The sequence below is a fragment of the Spermophilus citellus genome (genome assembly GCF_964194105.1).
Source record: "Spermophilus citellus genome assembly, chromosome: 13".
NCBI lineage: Eukaryota > Metazoa > Chordata > Mammalia > Rodentia > Sciuridae > Spermophilus > Spermophilus citellus.
In genome coordinates, this window is record NC_138193.1 from 41,390,927 (window position 1) to 41,407,152 (window position 16,226).

General features: G+C 38.5%; 1 long non-coding RNA gene across 1 annotated transcript in view; it reads left to right on the top strand.

Annotated features, from left to right (window-relative positions):
• The window catches only part of LOC308632538, a 418,630-nt gene extending 402,729 nt beyond the window's left edge, over nt 1-15,901 (top strand). Inside the window, exons 2-3 of the long non-coding RNA XR_014018557.1 lie at nt 13,703-13,853; nt 15,210-15,901. This is a non-coding gene — a long non-coding RNA (uncharacterized lncRNA). The remainder of the gene's footprint in view (nt 1-13,702; nt 13,854-15,209) is intronic.
• The last annotated feature ends 325 nt before the right edge of the window (nt 15,902-16,226 follow it).

Sequence of the window (16,226 nt, forward strand, 5' to 3'; positions counted from 1 at the left end):
AACCCTTATCATACCCTTAACCTTAACCCTGTCAGTAACCATAAACCTAACCCTAACCCTAATCATAACAGAAACAGTAACACTAACCCTAACCATAACCCTAACACTAACCCTAACCCTAATATTAAACCTAACCCTAAAACTAACCCTAATCTTAACCCTAAAAATAACCCTAACCCTAACCCTAAACCTAACCCTCGCACTTACCCTAACCCTAAACCTAACCCTCGCACTAACCCTGACCCTAAACCTAACACTATCCCTACTTCTAATACTAACACTCACTCTAAACCTATGTATAACCCTAACCCAAACACTAACTCTAACACAAACACAAACCCTAACACTAACTCTAACCCTAAAACAAACCCTAAACCAAAAACTAACACTAAACCTAAGCCTATACCTAACATGAACCCTACCCCTAACCCTAACCCTAACTCTAACCCTAACACTAATTTTAAATCTAATCCTAAACCTAACACTACCCGAACACTAACTCTAACCTAACACTAAAACTAAATCTAACCATAACCCTATCGCTAACCCTAAACTTTTTCCTATCCCTAACCCTAACCATAACCCTAACCCTACCATGAACCCTAAACTTAACCCTTAACCTAACCATAACTCTAACACTAACCCTAACCATAACCCCAAACCGAATCCTATAATTAACACTAAGCCTAACTCTATAGTTAACACTAACCCTAACCCTAACCCAAACATGAAACCTAACCCTAACACTAACATTAACACTAAACCATCCCTAACCATAATCCTAATCCTAACACTAACCCTAACCCTAACCCTAATACTAACTTAAACCTATCCCCAAATATAATACTAAACCTAACCCTAGACCTAATTCAAATTCTAATTGAAACACTAACCCAAATCCTAACACTAACACTAACCCTAACACTAAATCTCACCCTAACCCTAACACTAACACTAATCCTAAAACTAAACCTATCACTTATCATAAACCTAATTCTAATCCTCAGCCAAACTCTAACCCTCAACCTTGACCTAAACCTAACACTAACCCAAACCTAAAACTAATACTAACCCCAACCCTATCCCTAACCCTAACCCTAACCCTAACCTTATCCCTATCACTAACCCTAATCTTAACTTTAACCATAAACATAACCATAACCATAACCCTAACAGAAACCCTAACACAAAACCTAACCTTAACCCTAACACCAAAAGTAACCCTAACACTAACCCTAAACAAAACCCTAACCATAACCCTAACACTAACACAAATTGTAATTGTAACCCTAATCCAAACCATAATTTTAATATAACCCTAACACTAACCGTAATCCTAAACTTAAGCTTAACACTAATTCTAGCCTTAACCCTAACACTAACCCTAAGCCTCACCCTAACCCTAACCCTAATACTAACCCTAAAGCTAACCCTAAACCTAACACTAACCCTAACCCTAACCCTAACCATATCCATAAACCTAGACCTAATGTAACCCTAACAATAATCCTAACCCTTACACAAACCCTAACCCAAACCATAACCCTAAACCTTACCTAACCCTAACCCAAACCCTTACCTAACTCTAACCCTAAACCTAACACCAAACCTAACACTAAACCTAACCAAAAATTTAACATTAACTCTTGCCCCAACACTAACTCTATCACTAACCCTAACTCTAAAACTAACTCTAAACCTAACACTAACATTAACCCTAACCGTTACCCTAACCCTAACCCTAACTGTAACCCTAAAACTTACCCTAACACTAATGCTAAGCCCCATAATAACCCTAATCCTAACTGTAACCCTAAACCTAACGCTAACACTAAACCTAACGCTAAACCTAAATTCACAACTAACCCTAACCCTAACCCTAAAGCTAACCCTAATCCTAACTGTAACCCTAACTTAATCCTAAACCTTACCTAAACATAACCCTATCTCTAATTGTAACCGTAACAAAACCCTGACCCAAAACCTAAACCAAACCCTAACCCTAACCCTATCCCTCACACTAACCATAACCTTAACCCTAACACTAACACTAAACCTATCCCTAACCCCCACACTAACACTAAAACTAAGAAAAACACCAATATTAATCTTAAACCTAACTATAACCCTAACCCAAACTCTAAAGCTAAACTTAACCCTAACCCTAACTTTAACACTAACCCTAACCCTAACCCTAAAACCAAACCTAATCTAAATCCTAACCTTAACCTTAACAGTAACCCTAACCCTAACCATAAAACTAACCTAACACTAACAATAACCCTAATCCTAACTCTAACCCTCACCCTAAACCTAATCCTAACATTAACCCTAATTTTAACCTTAACACGAACCCAAACCCTAACCCTAACCCAAACCTAACCCTAACATTAAACTTCACTGTAACCCTAACCTTAACCCTAACACTAACACAAAACCTAAACCAAACACTAACCTTAACCTAAACCTATCTCTAACCCTATGTGTAAATCTAACTCTAAACCTGACATTAATGTTAAATCTAAATCCAAACCTAACCCTAAACCTAAAGTTAACACTAACCCTAACATTAATCCTAAATGTCATCCTAACCCTAAAACTTTACCTAACACTAACACTAACCCTAATGTAACAATAACCTTAACACTAATTCTAACCCTAACTTTAACACTAACCCTAACCCTAACATGAACTCTAACCTTAACCCTAACCCATACCCTAACACTTACGCTAACCCTAACCCTGACAGTAACCCTAATGCTAAACAAAATCCTAACCCTACCATAACACTAACTCTAACACAAGTACGAAACCTAACCTTAACTCTAACACTAAACCTAACTCTAAGCCTAACTCTTATCGAAACCCTATACCTAACCCTAACTGTAATCTTAACTCAACCCTAACCCTCACTCTAACCCTAACCCTAACCCTAATCCTAAACCTATAACTAACCCTAACCCTAACATTAAGAGTAAACCTAAATCTATATATAACCCTATCCCAAACACTAATGCTAAACCTAAACATACCACTAACTCTAACACTAACCCTAATGTAACCCTAACCCTAACCCTAAAAAACCCTAACCCAGACCCTAACCCTAACCCTAACCTAATCCTATCCCTAAGCCTTACATAACCCCAACCCAAACCCTGACACTAATTTAAACCCAAATCTTAACACTACCCTTAACCCAACACTTATCCTATATGAACCCTAACCCTAACCCTAAACCTAGCACTAACCTTAACCCTAACTATACCCTAACCTAACATTACTTTATCCTTAACCCTAATACTAACCCTAACATTAACCCTAACACTAAAACTAACCCTAAGCCTCATTCTATATCTAATACTAACCATAAAACTATCCCTAAACCTAACCCTAACACAAACCCTAATCCTAATCCTAAACGTATCACAAGCAATAATCCTAATGCTAACACTAATTCTAACACTAACCCTAACACTAAAAATAACTCTAAGAATAACACTAACCCTAACTTTAAACCTAACCCTGATCCTAACTGTAACCCTAACCCTAAACTTAACCTATACATAAACATAACCCTCAATTTATCTCTATCAATAAATCTAACTCTAACCCTAATCCAACCCTATCCCTAACCCTAATGTAACCCTAACCCTAACCCTAACCCTAACCCTAATAGTAAAACAAACTCTAACCCAAACCATAACTTTATACCTTTAACCCTAAACCTAACCTTTACCTAATTCTAACCTTAATCCTGACGCAAATCCTAACCCTAACCCGCTCCTTAACCCTAATGCTAAACGTAATACTAACCTAATTCAAACACTAACACTAACCCTAAAACTAACTATAACCCAAACCCAACACTAACACTAACCCTAAACCTAACCCTAATGTTAAAACTAAACTGAACACCAACCCTCACCCTAACACGAACCCTAACTCTAACCCTAAACTAACACTAACCATAAACCTAACAGTTGACTTAATCCTAAACCTAAACCTAATCCTAACCCTAACCCCAACACTAACCTGACATGAACACTAACCTAACTCTAACCCTAACTCTAACCCTCACCCTAAAGCAGGACCTAAAACAAACCCTAACCCTATACCTAACATGAGAGTTTCCCTAATCCTAACCTGAACACAACCCTAACACTAACCCTCCCTGTAACACTTACCATAACCATAACCCTTACACTAACCCTAAACTAAACACTAATCTTAACCTAACCCTAATCCTAACCACAACCCTAATCCTAACCCTAAAGCTAACCCTTATCCTGAAACAAAACCTTAGCCTCACCCTAACCCTTACCCTAAACCAAATACTAACCCTAACTCAAACACTAAACCTAACCCTAACCCTTATCCTAACCCTAAACCTAACACTAAATATAACTTCATCCCAAACTCTAACCCTAACCCTAACTCTAACCCTAATCCTAACTGTAACACTAATCCTAACCCTAATCCTAAAACTAACCTTAAAACTAACCCTAACACTAATACTAACCCTAATCCTAAAACTAACCTTAAAACTAACCCTAACACTAATACTAACCCTAAACCTAACCCTTACCCTAAATCTAAACCTAACAAAAACTCTAACCGTAACCCTAACACGAACCATAAATCTAACCCTAAACCTAATTTAACCCAAACCCTAACCCTAAACCTAACACAAATTTTAACCCTAACCCTAACACTAATCTTAATCCAAACCATTATCCTAACCCTAACACTAACCCTAATCCTTACCCAAACCCTAACCTAACCCTAATCCTAAGTCTCACCTGAACCCTCTCCCTAAAACTAACACTAACCTTATTTCTAACACTGAATATAACACTAAACTTAAACCTAACCCTAACACTAACCCCAACCCTAAACCTAAACCTAACACAAACCCTAATTTTAATCCTAACTTGAACCATAAATCTAACCCTAACTCTAATTTAACAAAAATCCCTAACCCTAACACTAACCCTAATCCTAACCTAAACCTAACACTAAATCTAACTCTAATTTTAATCCTAAACTTTATCATAACCCTAACCATAACTCTAACCATAACCCCTAACACTAACGCTAACTTTAAAGCTAACACTAAACTAAACACAAACCCTAACACTAACCCTAACCCTAACCCTAAAACTAATACTAACTCTAACCTTAACAATAACCCTAAAAACATTTTTACGCTAACCCTAATCCTAACCGTCACCCTAACACTAAACATAACCCTAATCCTAACACAAACCATAACCCTAATCCTAACTTTAACAGCAACCCTAACCCTAACCCTAACACTAACCCTAACACTAACACTAACCCTAACTTTAACTCTAACCCTAACCCTAACCCTAACACTAACCCTAACCTAACCCTAGCACTACCCTAACATTAATCCTAATCCTAAGCCTAACTCTAACCCTCACTTTAAGTCTAACAGTAAGCTAACCCTGAACCTAACCCTAATCCTAACACTAAACTTAAACCTAACTATAACCATAGCCCTAATCTTAAACTAATCCTAACTCTAACTCTAAACTTAAAACTAAAGTTAACACTAACACTATCATTAACTTTAACATAAACCCTAAATCTAACCCTAACCCTGAACTAAACCTAATCCTAAACTTAACCTTATAACTAACACTAACCATAACCCTATCTTTAACCCTAACTCACCTAACCCTAACTCTAAACCTATCCTTAATTCTAACTGTAACCGGAACTTTAAATATAATTCTAACCATAACCCTAAGACAAATTTTAATTCTAACCCTAACACTAACCCCAACCCTAACACTAACAGTAACCCTAACCCTAAACCTACACTAACACTAATTTTAACCATAAAACTAACCCTAAAGTTTACTTTAACCCTTACCCTAAACCTTACCTTAACCCTTAATCTAACCCTAAACCTAACACTAACCGTAACCCTAACCCCAACCCTAAACCTAATCCTAACCATAACACTAACCCTAACCCTAAACCTAACCCTAATTTCAACCCCATCCCTAACCCTAATTCTAACCCTATTTTAATGTATCACTAACACTAACCCTAACTCTATCCATAAACCTAAACCCAACTCTAAACCTAACTCTAATAATAACCCTAACCTTAACCTAACCCTAACACTAAACCTAACCCTAACACTAAACTTATCCCTAACCCTAACACTAACCCTAAACCTAACCTTAACACAAATCCTAAAATTAACCTAACACCAATCCTAACCCTAACACTAACTTTAACTCGAACACTAATGCTAACCCTAAATGAAAACCTAAATCAAATATTAACAATAACCCTAAACCTAACTCTATCCCTAACCCTAACACTTATGCTAACCCTAATCCTAACCGTAACATAAAACTAACCCTAAGCCTCACCATAACCCTAACCCTAACCATAACACTGTCCCTTACTCTAATCCTACACTAACCCTAAATCTAAACCTAACCCTAACCCCAAAACTAATCCTAACCTAAACATAACCCTAAATGTAACACTAACCCTAAACCTAACCCTAACTCTAAACATAACCCTAAAACTAACCCTAACGCTAACCCTAAAAGGAATCCTAACCATAACCATAAACCTAACACTAACCCTAAACCTAAACCTAACCTTAACACTAACCTTAACCCTAACACTAACTGTAACACCCTAAAACTAACCATAACCCTAACGTTATTCTAACCTTAACCCTAAATATGAACCTTACACAAACCCTATAGCAAAAAATAACCCTAACCATAACCTAACACTAACCCTAACCCTTACCTAACCCTAACAAGAACACTAACCCTAACACGAACCCTAACCATAGTCTAACACTAACCCTAACCCCAACACTAACTTTGTCAATAACCCTAAACTTAACCCTAACCCTAACAATAACAGTAACACTAACACTAACCCTAACACTGTGCCTAACCTACGTGTAACCATTGAACTATCCCTAACTCTAACCCTATGCCTCACTCTAACCCTCTTCCTAAACATAGCCCTAAGTGTAACACAAACCCTAACTCTAACCCTGACACTAACCCTAAATCTATGTATAACACTAACCCAAATACTAATCCTAAACCTAAATATAATCCTAAACTTAACACTAACCCTAACACTAACCCTGACACTAAACCTATCTTTTTAACCTAATTCTTACAGAAAATCTAAACCTAATCCGTACCTTAACACAAATCATTATTCTTACCCTAACACTAACCCTAACATTAACCAAACCCTAATCCTACCATAACACTAATTCTAGCCCTAACCCTAACCCTAGAAGTAACCCTACATATATCCTTAACCCTAACACTATTCCTAACTTTAACTCTAACACTAACATTAACACATACACTAAACCTAACCCTAACCTTAACCCTCACACTAACCTAAACCTAACAAAAACCCTAAACCTAACTTTTACCTTAACATTCACTCTAATACTAACACTAACACTATCCTACACGTAATCCTAAAACTAACCCTAAGCCTAATTTTAAGCCTCATTCTAACTCTAATCCTAACCATAACTCTAACCCTAATTCTATCATGAACCCTAACAGGGACCTTAAACCTAACCCATACTCTAACACAAAACATATCCCTGAACATAACACTAATATTAACACTTAACCTAACTCTAAACCTAACTCTAAACCTAACCCAAACCCTAACTCTAAACCTAACCATAAGTCTAATCCTAACTCTAAAACTAACCCTAACACTAAACCTAACCGTAACAATAACACTTACCCAACCCTAACCCTAGCCATAACCCTAAACCTATCCCTAACCCTAACACTCTCCCTAACCCTAACAAACACTAAAGCTAACCCAAAACCTAATCCTATCGCTAAAACTAACCCTAACCCTCACGCTAACATGAACCGTATACCTAGCACTAAAACTAAACCTAAGTCTATCCCTTACACTAATCCTAAACTCACCATAACCCTAACCCTAAACCTAAAACTAACCCTAAACATAAACTTAACACTACTTCTAAACCTAACACTAGGCCTAACCCTAACACTAACACTAAACCTATCCCTAACGCTAACACTATCCCTAACCCTAACCCTAACCCTAACACTAACACTAAACGTAAACCTAAACTTAATCCTAACACTGACCCTATCCCTAATGCTAACACAAACCCTAAAACTAATCCTAATAATAACCCTTACATTAACCCTTACACTAACCAAAAACTTAACCCTAAACCTAATAATAACATTAACCCTTACCCGAACCTTAACCCTGAAACTAACACTAATCATAACCCTAACACTTACGTGAAACCTAAACCTAAACCTAACACTAAACCTAACTGTAACCCTAACCCTAACCCTAACCCTAACACTAACACTAACACTAACACTAACACTAAACCTAAAACCTATGCTAACCCTAAACTAACCCTAACTCTAAACTTAACACTAACCCTAACACTTACCATAACCCTAAACCTGAACTAACACTATCACTAACCCTATCCCTAACCCTAAACCTAGAGTTAACCCTAACACTAACCCGAAACTTAAACCTAATCGCAAACTTAACCCTAACCCTAATCCTAACCCTAACCCTGTCCCTTACCTAAGCCTAACATTAACCCTACAGCTAACAATAAGTCTTACCTTAACCCGAACCCTATTCCTAACTCTCATCCTAACCCTAACCTTAAAACTAACGTAACCCTAACCCTAACACTAACATAACCCTAACCCAAACCCTATCTCTAACACTAAACCTAACCTTAATATTAACCCTACCCAAACACTAATCCTAACCATAACCCTAACCCTAAACTAACACTAATCCTAACCTAACCCTAAACTAAACACTAATCCTTATCATAACCATAACAGTAACTGTAACCCTAACCATAACCAAAACTTTAAAACTCACCCTAAACCTAAACCTAAAGCTAAACATAAACCTAACACTAAACCTGACTATAATCCTAACGCTAACCCTATACCTGTCTCTAAACCTTACACAAACACTAATCCTAAACTTAACCCTGAAACTAACTGTAACTCTAACTCTAAGCCTAACAATAACCCTAAATGTAACCCTTACACAAAGCCTAATCCTAAACCTAACATGAACCCTAATGCTAACCCTAACCCTAATCCTAACACTAATCCCAAACCTAACCCTAACTCTAACACTAACCCTATACTAACCCAAACCCTAACACTAAAACTAAACCTAACCTTAACCCTAATAACTCTAATCCTGACATAACCATAACTCTAATCCTTACCTTACCCTAACGTAATCCTAACTCTAACCCTTACCTACCGTAACCCTAACACTAAACCTAACCTTAACACTAACAATAACTGTAACCCGAACCCTGTCACTAACCCTAAGTTTAAAACTAACCCTAAACCTAACACTAAACATAACACTATCCCTAACACTAACACAAACTCTAAATCTCACCCTAACCCTAACACTAACCTAACGCTGAAATTAACCCTAACACTAACCCTAACCCTAATTCTAAGCCTAGTACTAACCGTAACGCTAACCCTAACCCTAACTATAAACATAACACTATCCCTAACTTTAATTTTATTTGAAACACTAACCCTACACATATCCCTAACCCTAACACTATTTTTAATATTAACCCTAAATATAAACCTAACAGTGACACTAAGCCTAACGCTAAATTTAACCCTAACCCTATTACTAACACTAATTTTAACCCTAACACTAACCCTAACCCTATTTCTAATCCTAAGCTTAAAACTAACCCTGAAATTAACACTAACCCTAACACTAACCCTAACCGTAAACCTAACCCTAACATTAACCTCAACAATAACCTTACCCCTAACAATAACCATAAACTAACACTAACGCTAACACTAATGATAACCATAAGCTAACCCTTAACCTAACCCAAACACAAAACCGAAACCTAACCCTAACCCTAACAAAAACCCTAACCCTTACATTTAAACTAAACCTAATTCTAAACTGAAACATAACACTAACCTAATCTTAACCCTAAATGTAACACTAAAGCTAATCTTAACACTAACCCTAAAACTGTCTCTAAACCTATCACTTACCCTAACACTATTCCTAACCCAAACCCTATAACTAACACTAAAAGTAAGCCTAACCCTAAACCTTACCCTAACCCTAACACTAACCCTAATCCTAATTCTAACACTAACAATAACCCTAATCATAACCCTAATGCTAACAGCAACAATAAATCTAACCCTAACCCTAATGCTAATGCTAACCCAAACCCTAACCCTAACACTAACACTAACCATAACCCTAATTCTAAACATAAATATAACCCTAACCCTAACCCTAAGTAAACCTAACCCTAAACCTAACCCTATCACAAACCCTAACCACAAACCTAACCCTTCCATAACCTAAACATCACCATAACATAAGTCTAACCCTAAACCTAACCCTAACCCTAATCATAATCATAACACTAACCCTAAACCTAACACGAACTTTAACCCTAACCCTAACACTAACACTAACCCTAACCATAACCCTAACATTAACTCTACCACTAACCCTAACCCTAACTATAACACAAGCCCTAACCCAAACCATAACCACAACCCTAAATTTAATCTAACCTTAACACTAACCTAACACAAACCCTAATCCCAAACCTAACCCTAACTCTAACCTTTACCCAACCCTAATCCTAACAAAAACACTAACTTTAACCCCCAAACTAACCATAACCCTAAACTTAATCCTAAACCTTACATTAACCCTAACCCTAACTCTAACACAAACTCTAACCCTAACCTGAACAGTAACCCTAAACATTACTCTAAACCTAACCCTAACCCTAAAACTAATCCTAAACCTAACCTTAACGCTAACTCTAACCCTAACTCTAATCCCAAACCTAACACTAACCATAATCCTAACCGTAAACCTAACCCTAATCTTAACCATAACACTAACCATAACCCTAACCCTAACCTTTAGCTAACCCTAAAACTAACCCTACCCCTAACAATAACATCAACCCTAACCCTAACACAAAACCTATACCGAACCCTAAAAACTAACCCAAACCCTAACCCTATCCCTAACCCTACCCCTTACATTAAAACTAAATGTAACTCTAAACCTGACATTAACCCTAATCCAAACCATAAATCTAACACTAAATCTAATTATAATGCTAAACCGAACACTAATGCTAACCCGAACTGTAACCCTAACACTAACCCTAACACTAACCCTAAACCTAAAACTCACACTAACTCTAACTCTAATCCTAACACGTACCCTAAGTCAAACCCTAACCCTAACCTAAATTTAACACTAACCCTATCCTTCAAACGAACCCTAAACCCAAACCTTACCTGAACCCTAACACTAACTCTAACTTACCCTAACCCTAACTTAACAATATTCTTAATACTAACTCTAACCCGAATCCTAACATTAACACTAACTCTAATAATAACCCTAAACCTTAACCTAAACCTTATCCTAACGCTGAACCTAGCCCTAAAACTAACACTTATTCTCACCCTAGCACTATCCTTAACACTAACACAAATCCTCATTCTAACCGCAACCTTAACCTTAATCCTAATCCTAACACTAACCATAACATAAACCATAAACTTAACCCTAACCCTAACCCCAACCTAACCCTAATCCTAACCCTAAATTTACATTAACCCTAATTGTAAAACTAATGCTAATCCTAACCTTAACACAAACACTAACATTAACTTTAACACTAATCCAAACACTAACCCTAACCTAATACTAACGCTTATACAAACTCTAACCCAAACCCTAAAACTAACACAAACCTAACCTTAACCCTAATGTTAACCCTAAAACTAACCCTAAACCTAACCCTAACCCTATCACTAACCATAAACCTAACACTAAGTCTAAACCTAACCATAAACCTAAATCTAACACTAACCGTAACCCTACCCTAATATGAACCCAAACCTAACCCTATCCCTAATCTAACCCTAACCTTAACAGTAACATGAATTCTAAACATAACCCTAATCCTACCTATAATCTTAACCTAACCGTAACCCTAACCCTAACCTAAACCTAAGAGTAATAACCATAAAACTAACCCTAACCCTATCCCTAAAACCAACACTAATCCTAAATCTAACCCTAAACCAAACACTAATCCTAAACCTAACCCTAACCTTAACACTAACCCTAACCCTTACCTTTACACTAACACTAATCTTAAACCTAACACGAACCTTAACCCTAACCCTAACAATAACCCTAATTCTAACTTAAACCCTGTCCCTAATTCTAACTGTAAACATTATGCAAATCCTAACCAAAACCATAATTCTAACCCTGACCTAACCCTAACCCTAATTATTACCTACTCCTAACCCTAACTTTAACAGTAACCCAAACACTAAATAATTTTCCTATACATCCCTTGATACATTTCATGTCAGTACACCCTGTGATTTTCCCAAAAATAACAGCTATGAACCCATTAAAGGGTGCTTTAGACATATATACTGATGGATCTAAGACAGGCGTTGGTGCTTATGTAGTCTCTGGTAGTACACCGGTAACTTTTCAATATACCCCTGACACTCCCCAAATTGTTGAATGTCAAATTGTTTGTCAAGTTTTTGAGACTTTTCACTGTCCTTTTAATTTGGTGTCTGATTCGTTATATGTTGTCAATGCTCTCAAAGGCTTGGAGACTGCTGGTATGATTTCTAATCATAGTCGTGTGGCTCCCCTCCTAAAACACTTACAGTCTCTCATTTGGAACTGAACCGCTCCTTTCTTTGTTCAACACATTAGAGCTCATTCTTCATTGCCTGGACCTATGGTATCTGGCAATGCCCTAGTTGACAAAGCCACTCGTGCCTTTGCCTTTATATCTATGAGTCCTAATGATAAGGCACGGGACTTCCATAGCCTTTTTCATGTTCCTGCTCGCACCTTGCGACGTCAGTTTGTGATTCCACGTGCAGTTGCACGAGATATTGTTGTGAACTGTCCTGATTGTGCCCCCTTTTTACATCCACCCCATGTTGGCATTAATCCTCGTGGGTTGCGTCCAGGGGAATTGTGGCAGATGGATGTAACTCATATATCCTCTTTTGGAAAGCTACAATATGTTCATGTCTCTATTGATACTTCTTCTGGAATTATGCATGCCTCTGCGTTATCCAGGGAACGTGTTAAAAATGTCATCAACCATTGCTTAGAGGCTTGGGCAGCGTGGGGAAAACCACATATGCTAAAAACTGATAATGGTCCTGCTTATACATCTAAATCTTTTCAACAATTTTGTAATACCATGCAAGTACAACATTCATTTGGCTTGCCCTATAACCCTCAGGGTCAGGGCATTGTAGAACGAGCACATCGCTCTCTAAAAGAATGTTTAACAAAACAAAAAGGGGGAATTGGATATAATCAGACGGCTAAAAATAGGTTGTCTTTCACCTTATATACCATAATTTTTTTACACCTGGATAATAATAATAGATCTGCAGCTGAACGACATACAACAGAAATTCCCTGTCATTTTGATGATGTGAAATGGAAAGATGTCTTGTCAAACTCTTGGCATGGCCCAGACCCGGTAATAGCCAGGTCTAGGGGAGCTGTGTGTGTGTTTCCACAGGATCAATTGGAGCCAATTTGGGTACCTGAGAGACTTACTAGACTCATTCAAGGACCTTCAGAGAAGGAATGGGATAATAGCACGGATCAACATGCAGTTGACTCAGTGGAGCCTCTTGGTGGGAACTCTCTTTCTGTACCTGAGTTTCCAGGTACAGGGGATTAAGGAGTATTATTGGGCCATCAGTAGAGCTTGGCCGGTGCCTGTTCCTGTACATTCTGACTCCCAAGTGTTGCCTGCACTCTTTTCTACTAATTGTCAGGGAGGTGTGCCTTGTGTACCTAAGATTGCATCTGAACAGGAAAGGTATAATGTTACTTCCTTTAATTTAACAAAAACCCTGTGCCTGTTTTGGGGCTCCCGATCTGGCACCCCTCCATGTATCATTCTGCACAGGAAAAACATTAGTGTGTGGCATGACCCTACGGAGTCCGCTAAGGTCTCGCAAGGGATATTACAGGCAGCCCTCTCACAGGTCGTCAGTGGTCAACAGTTTGGTTCAGGAAATTCCTCTGACGGAGGGTGTGTCCCTGTTACCACCCTGCTTATGGTTAGTCTTGTAACTGTACCAACGTATCAGGGGACACCAAATGCTACCAAAATGAGACCTGGGCCACGATGTTTACCCGATAATTCCTTTCCGCCAGAGTTTACTCCTTGTCAGAGTCCTCTGGTTCCAGAAAAACAAGTTGCCCCGGGGTTCCAATTGTCCCCTCCCCTCAGGGGGTTTTCTTTTAATATTAGTGGAAATTCTACTAGGACAAATCTGGCAGGATGGCCTTGGTACTCTTGGGTATTATATAATGAGGTGGGAGCGGGAACAGACTTCTCCGCTATAGCCTATTTAAACGAGGGAGTTCATTGGATTAAAAATGTTTCTGGAAATGCATGTCAATTTGGGATCAAAAAATACTTATCAAATATCACTATCAATGAAGAATTCTATAATATTTCTTTTCCTGCTGCTGAAATATGCATTCAGCCGCCATTCATGTTCTTACTTGTTAATCATACTGACAATTCTACTATAGTTAATTGTACTGTAAAAGAGTGTTATTTAACCCAGTGTTGGAATACTTCCTTGTCATTGGCTTTGGTGGTAAAGGTTCCGACCTTTGTGCCCATGCCAGTTGAGGCCGATCCTAGTTCTTTTCCCCTGGTACAGTTGGTCAGGGAAAGGAGAGATTTTGGCATTACAGCTGCTATAGTTACAGCTATTGTGGCGTCTGCCACAGCAGCCACCACTGCAGCCATAGCTATGGCCTCTCAGGTACAAACAGCTCAAGTCATTAATAGTGTAGTAGATCAAACAGCTAAAGCCTTAACTACGGTGGAAGAAATCAATAGACATCTTACTGCTGGTATTTACTTGCTTAATCAAAGAGTAGATATAATACAAGAACAAGTAGAGGAAGTTTATAAAATTACTCAGTTAGGACGTGTATCTCATTATAAGTATGTGTGTGTTACTCCTTTATATTACAATATGACTGCTTCCGTGGAACAGAGTAATAGATTGTCTAGATTTTTACAGGGAAACTGGACCCAGGAAGGAGAGCGACTCACTCAAGAACTGCTGTCTCAGATTGCCAACTTAAATGGAACACGCGAGGAACCTCTTTCTGTTGCAGGCTTCGCCTCCTGGGCTTCTTCTATATTTTCCTACTTTAAAGAGTGGGTAGGGGTTGGGTTATTTGGTGCTATGCTTCTTTGTGGCCTTGTCTTATGCCTTTGGATGATTTGTCGTATGCAACGCACGCAGCAGAGTGATAGAGTCAAGGTAGTTCAGGCGCTCGCTGCACTGGAAGCTGGGGCCTCCCCACAAATTTGGCTAGCCAGCTTGGCAAAATCTTAAGCCCTCTATTTAGATATGGATGGCCTTTGCACACCAAGTGACCTTGCTGTCATTGCACCTTGGAAGGCTTCCATGTCAAAGGGAGACAGCCTTTGCATCTGAAGGGTAAATGTTCCCCATTGCACTCAGAAAGGTGACTTCCTTGTTTGGCCTTTGAATGCCACCCTTGATTGGATGGGTCATCATGAGGACACTTCCTGGATCGGGAGAATTTCAAATGGCTCGAACAAAACAAAAAGGGGGAACTGTGGTGAGCCATTTTGCTGTGCTGCCTTGTGTGGGTGTGAGCCTAATTCTTGGGCGGTGACCCAGTTCTTTGTTGTCAGCCAGTCCCTAGAATGGAATGTATCAGTTGGTTAGTTCCTGGAACAAACTGTTATCAGGAAGTGCTTGTTGTTTTGAGCACAAGCTGGAACTGGGTGTCTCTTGCCTTGTGCACAAGTGCCAGGTCTATCATTCTATTGGCTGCTGCTGTGTTGCTATGCGCTCTTTGTCCAATGGTGTATGAGCAGGGCCGTGGTTGAAGTATATAAGGGGTGGTCTTTTCGGGCTTGGGGTCTTTCCTCTCATCTATACCTAATGGATGCTCCCAATAAAGCGTGCTAAAGAAGAATCCTGCTTTGTTGTCGTCATTCCTGCTGGCGGGTAGACGCGACATATACCTAATCC